Here is a 6,000-nt window from a genome sequence, read left to right as displayed (position 1 = left end):
TGGCGTAGACCACACTCCCGGGCATAGTATGACTTCCTTAATAACAGACATAGCAGCCATCAAGAAGATTATGACAGACGATGGTCGATGGATGATGATCAGGGTTTTAAAAATTGGATAGGATCGATGGATCCCCATTTGACTCGAGCCGATTATATACAGAAAAACTTTAGATGCCTAGAATATATTGATTATGGGGCTGGTTCGGATTGATTCAGGCCAATTGCAATTTGATCCAAATTTTGGGTTTTTAAACATATGATAATAATAATAAGACACCCCCAACCGCGGATTGAAGGCATAAATTGGTTAAGTCTAGTGTTTTTTAAATGGGTTTTCTTATTGATACCACTTATGGTGTCGTAGGGAGAGATCACATAGTCAACTCCCCCCTCCCATTGATGTGTGACATCCTGTAATTCCCCCTACCTCCCCCCTTTCCCCTTGGCCGCCCTCTCCTTTTGGAGCTGGGACGCCACCTTTGGGCACCCGTTTGGGTTGCCATCCTAATGTCCTATGCGTCCTCAATAGGAATGACAAAAAATTTTGTAATTTTGTGTATAACCCCGTGGGAATTTCAATTTGCACTTATATTTATCACTGTAGGAATTGGGTTCAAGCTTTCCCCAATCCCTTCTCATCAATGAACTCCTGACGAATACAAAGGAGTGCGGTTTGTTCGAGAAATTCCTACCTATATATCTATCTTTGAAATGTTTGGATTTTTCAAAATTCCATGGACATTATATATTTATTACCTTTATAACATAGTACACTTTTTTTTTTTTTTTTTTTTTAAATGAGAGTAAATCATGTCATTTTAGATGTATGCTAGAAGTGTGTAAAATAATGACAACTTTTGATAATAATATAGTGATAAGTCACTTTTAAAAATTTTTTGAAATTCTTTTTTACCTTTAGCTTAAAGAACATTAGTAATTAGAAGAGGGGCAACAACAAAAAATAAAGTGTCAAATTCTTAATACACCTTTAAATATGTCTAAATTTAGACAATTCCTTTTTTTAATCTTTTATAGTAATATGCCAATATATTTAACACTCATCCTTAAAATGACCATCTTCTAGTTGCCACGAAAGTCCATTCCCAAAAAATCTCATTACACCCTAGACTCTTTCAAAAATGGATTAATTCAAATCTATTTAGTAATTTTTTTTTCTACATGAAATACTTATTTTGATGGCAAAAAATGTTAATATGAAGTGATATTTTAATAGAACAATTTGATTATGTGATCATTCATTGGTGAAAGTTTACTTAATGGTGAGGCTGAGGGGTCTATTTGAAACTTAATTACTATACTTGGTAAATAATTTGTAATTATAGAATCAAGATTGTAAATTTTTTTTCATTCTTTTAATTAATTTCACTTTCTTTTATTTTTTATTTTTTTATTGTAAAGGGAGAGTTTTTCTTATAAAGATAAGATAAGAAAGAATTTGCACATTACATCAATGAGGGGTTGCAGAATGACATCATTCATATGTGATCCATATGGACTTAACATCATTAAAATAATTAGATTAAAAGAGTCTGTGTCAATGACTCAATGTGGGCCACGTTATTAATTATATGAAAATGATATAAAAAATTATGTAGAAACATGGCGTATACATGCTTCCCTCCGAAGTCTAAAGAAAAATTTATCATAAGCATCCCCTCCATCCTCGATTTTACAATTTTTAACCAAAAAAAAAAAAAAAAAAAAAAAAAAAAAAAAAGAAGAAGAAGAAGAAGGCAACGTAGATGCATGGGCCTTTCGGTCAATCTTAGTGGTGTCAATGTCTCATTGTGTATCTCACGTTGGAGGTAGTTGGTGCCGGCTTCTCCAATTGGGTGCCCAGGTGAGAGTGGAGCCGTGGAGGTGGATTCTGACTTTTCATTGGAATAACTGGCAAATTGAGGAGTGGCACCCAATGTAAGGTTGGGACCGGATCTTTATCACCTCTAGTTTCCTGTCTGGCTCAGTTCCCCAGTTCTTCTAACAAGGGGAGTTGGAGTGACCACCCTACCCTTGCCCAAACATTCTGCCTGGGTGGGGTCCACCACCTCTTATTAGAGGAACTGGACCGGACAGAAAACTGGAGGAGATAATTTTCCATTGGAACCATATTTAATAAAAAAAGGAACCGTAATAAAAACAGAGTCTAACAATACAGATTTTAATAGGTAAAAAATTGCATACAAAAGGTCAAATAAAACGGTAAAAAAAAAAATCGACTGGTAAAAAACGAAAAACAGACGGTATGAGTTTTAAACGTTTATATTTCAAAAAAACAGTACTATTCTCATTAAAATTGAGGATTTTTATTTTATTTTTTGTTTTGGTAAGAAGGATTTTTATTTGAAATACATGTTTCTAATGTTCAAAATAACTATAACATCCAAAATTAACTTTAGAAACTCATTCCAGTAGATGCATCAATTTGTAGCTCAATTGCGGGGTCCGTGCATTGACCTTGAGTTGCAGGTGATATCATGATAAATGTAGCCCTTCAAATCATCGTTACGTCGGTGAAAGAATCTTGTCAATCAGAGTTCAAGAGAGAGATATGGTAAGTTAAATAAACCATTATTTAACAAGTCCAAGGTCTAAAAAAACGGTAACGTGTTTTAAACGGGAATGTTTGCTGTTTTTTGGTATTTAAAAAACATGAACCTGTTTAAAACAGAAACGCATTTTTGCTAATAGAAGTTGAGACCATGATCCGACTCCTCTCCAACAAGCGTGCCAACCTAATGAGTTCCCAACGAGCATCCGATCCCTGCCTGAACACTGTCGGGTGGGGTCCACCCCCCTCGCCCCCCTTCCCCCTATTAGAGGCACTGGGGAATTGGGTCGGGCAGAGAACTGGAAGAGATAATTTTCTCTCTTGCCCGGGGTGACAGGGAGGTGACGAGTGCATTGCCTGGGGGTGGGTTGTTGGACTAGACGGCCGTCATGGAAGACGATGGGGCTCATTAGCCTCCCCTGCAGAAAAGGTTTGGTTGATGGGCCATGGTGGGCCAGGTATCCCTACTGTTAATCAATGATTCACCACCATCATCGTCATCATCTTATGAATTTCCTTTCCTAGGGACAAAATCATTAAATTGACGCAAACCCAGAAGACCAAAAATGAAAATTTCTCTTTTGAGGATCAAAATGTAGGTTTGTTAGGTGAATGACATTACTACAATTACTACTTCTACATTTGAATTGGTCAAAGAGGAACCATAATTGTCCCTTCTCTTTTTCATTTTTTAGTCTAATAGCTCCACCATCAGTCAGAGTGATAGTTGTTAGGTACTTGATCGATACTCCAAAAGCTCCAGATCTGATGGAACATGTTAAATCAAGCCTTTTAATCTATCCCATACTAGGTTGGACCATCTAGCGCCTATACACCAGAGTAGGCCCCATTAGGCACATAACAACAATGACCACCACCTTCCTCTTAGATTTACTAGAACACGTTCCAGCTCTCCTATCTCACGTCTCCTGCATAGAATCTCGGCAACACTGACCTTAAAGTGAGTTCGATGTCCCTAAACTTCAAACTAGAGAAGGAGATGAAGATGAGAAGTGGGATCCCCATGGACTCAGACACTAACTTGCAAACGATGAGGATGAGAGGGGAGATGAGTAGGAGAGCGATTCCTCAGATAAAACTGTTAGGAGTTTCCCAAATTGCGACGAGTGTGGGCTTAATTAATTATCGGGTCGATCATTAATGGGGATCAAGAAATACAAAGGCTGATATGGCTGCTACTATTTTATTGAGATGGACCAGACCGGCCTGGCCCATTGTGGAAGTGGGTTAAGGTTGGTGAGTATTATAAATACTATTGATGAGGGGTCCCTGCTGTGACTATTCTCTTTTCTCTTTTCTCCACAAGAAAGGGAGTTGTGGGAGAGTCTAGGAGACGGCAGAAGATCCCCATCGCGGATTGTATTCATTCTCTGACAGATCGATACTGCTTATGGAGGCGTTCTTATTTTTTCTTCATCAGCATACGTGGTTGCCAGGTACACTTTGTTTTCCCTGTTTATTTTGATTCAATCGTGTTCTAGAGATCTGTATGGGGACGGATTCGGGTTTGACAAAACCCTTGTGTGTTCTAACAAGTGGTATCAAAGCCGACCATACGGACCTAGGATCGATTGATTAAGAACCTGGATCAAGTTTTGACGGTGGAAATAGGGATTTTGGCCGGATTTTTGGCTAAACTGCACATTTTGGCCGCTGCCAGATTTTTCCACCAATGAAAATCGAAACTTTTTATATGGGTGCGAAGGGCTCGAAGAGGTGATCACAGCGACGTGTGGATTGTCACAGCCGCCAGCCACCGGTCGAAGCCACGAGTGAGATCCACACGCTGGCGGCAGTTGCAGGAAAAAAAAATCGTAGCGATGTTGACGTCAGCCCTGATGCTTGCGGGTCACGTTTGACCCGACCCAAGACCCGATTGTTGACTCGGATTCCGACTTGGGTGGACTGGTGGTCCGTTTCAGGTGAACCGGGTTTGGACCGGTTTGGTTTGATTTAAAAACCCAAAAAAAAAAAAAAAAAAGGGGGGAAAAGAACCAGAGAACTTCAAATGGACCGTGTGGGTTCGTTTGGATGAATTTTGAGATGCGATTTTTTCTGGTGTGTCTGTTTTTTCGTGCTCTTCATTTTGATATTTAATTCGACATACCTTGGATAAACAGATATTATGATTTTGACGGTTTTTACGTTTTCCAGTTGTTTTGGGAACAAAATCAACTGTTTTAAAACGTTTTTGTTGTTCCAAAAGCTGTTTTTTCTATTTTGAAATGTCGTTTTGATTGGATTCTATTTTGGGATGCCCCATTTTTCTTAAATTTTTCAAACCAACGTTTTGGGTATCCTGTTCGAATATTTCATTGATTTTATGGGACCTGTTAATGACGATTGTATCACCTTCGAGTGTCGTATGGGCGAGTGGAGCATCTGATTGGGCTCTCGTTGGTCTTGTTTCATTCGTAATTTCAAGACCTACCCACTGGTACCTGATTTTGGACATTTAATACTTTCAGGGACTTATTTTGAACGATTATGCTGCTTTGAGCATATTTGGACTATTTTGGGTTAACCAATGCCACATGGACGATGAACGTGAATATCACAACACATTATGGACGATCGATGTGTTTACTTCCACACATGTAGCTGCATATCTAGTTGATGAATTATGAGAGGGTAAAATGGTGATCCACCAAAGTGGCCCATTGAATCCTTTTATGGTTTTGTCAAGGCAGCGGAATAGGTGACATTAGCCCAAAGGCGATGTTGCCAAAGATTGACGAGATGATATGCATATGGATTGGAAGGATAGTGATCTAAGGGTTCCAGTTGCCCAAAGGTGCTGGGATTTCTGAAAACTACTGATTTTTTCATGGAAAGGCAGTGTGTCCATCCAAAGATAGTGTACTCAAAGAATTTGGGATGCTTGACCTAGGGGTTTTCTTACCGCCCAAAGGTGGAGGAAAGTTTTCGAAAGTCATCGATATCTCGTGGTAATTGCAGTGCGATAAATTGTTGCTATCTCGCGGTATTTGAGATACGATAAAGAAGTGTACCAGTACGATAAAGACGTGTACCTTTGACCTGAAAGGACAAGAATACAATGTTGTTGTAAAGAAGTATTGTTGTTTGATATTTATCATCTTGATTGTATGCATACATGTACTTGGTGTGTTGATGACAAACGTTTAGAACCACTGATTTTGTGATAATATGTTGATACATGTTTAGTGATGAATGGACACGCGATGGGTAAAGAACATGTTAGTTTGTGCGATATAAAAACTTTTAATGTTATGATATGTTGTTTCTATATGTTGATGGAAATTATGCTGATGACAAATAATAACCTATTATGATAGATGAAATAATAAGTGATTAATTATAGTAACTGACGGTTAACCAACGAGCATAATGAACCATGAACAAATAATCCATCAATAAGAATTGTAA

The sequence above is a fragment of the Telopea speciosissima genome, chromosome 3 (assembly GCF_018873765.1).
Source record: "Telopea speciosissima isolate NSW1024214 ecotype Mountain lineage chromosome 3, Tspe_v1, whole genome shotgun sequence".
NCBI classification, from domain to species: Eukaryota; Viridiplantae; Streptophyta; class Magnoliopsida; order Proteales; family Proteaceae; genus Telopea; species Telopea speciosissima.
This window is presented reverse-complemented; position numbering follows the sequence as displayed.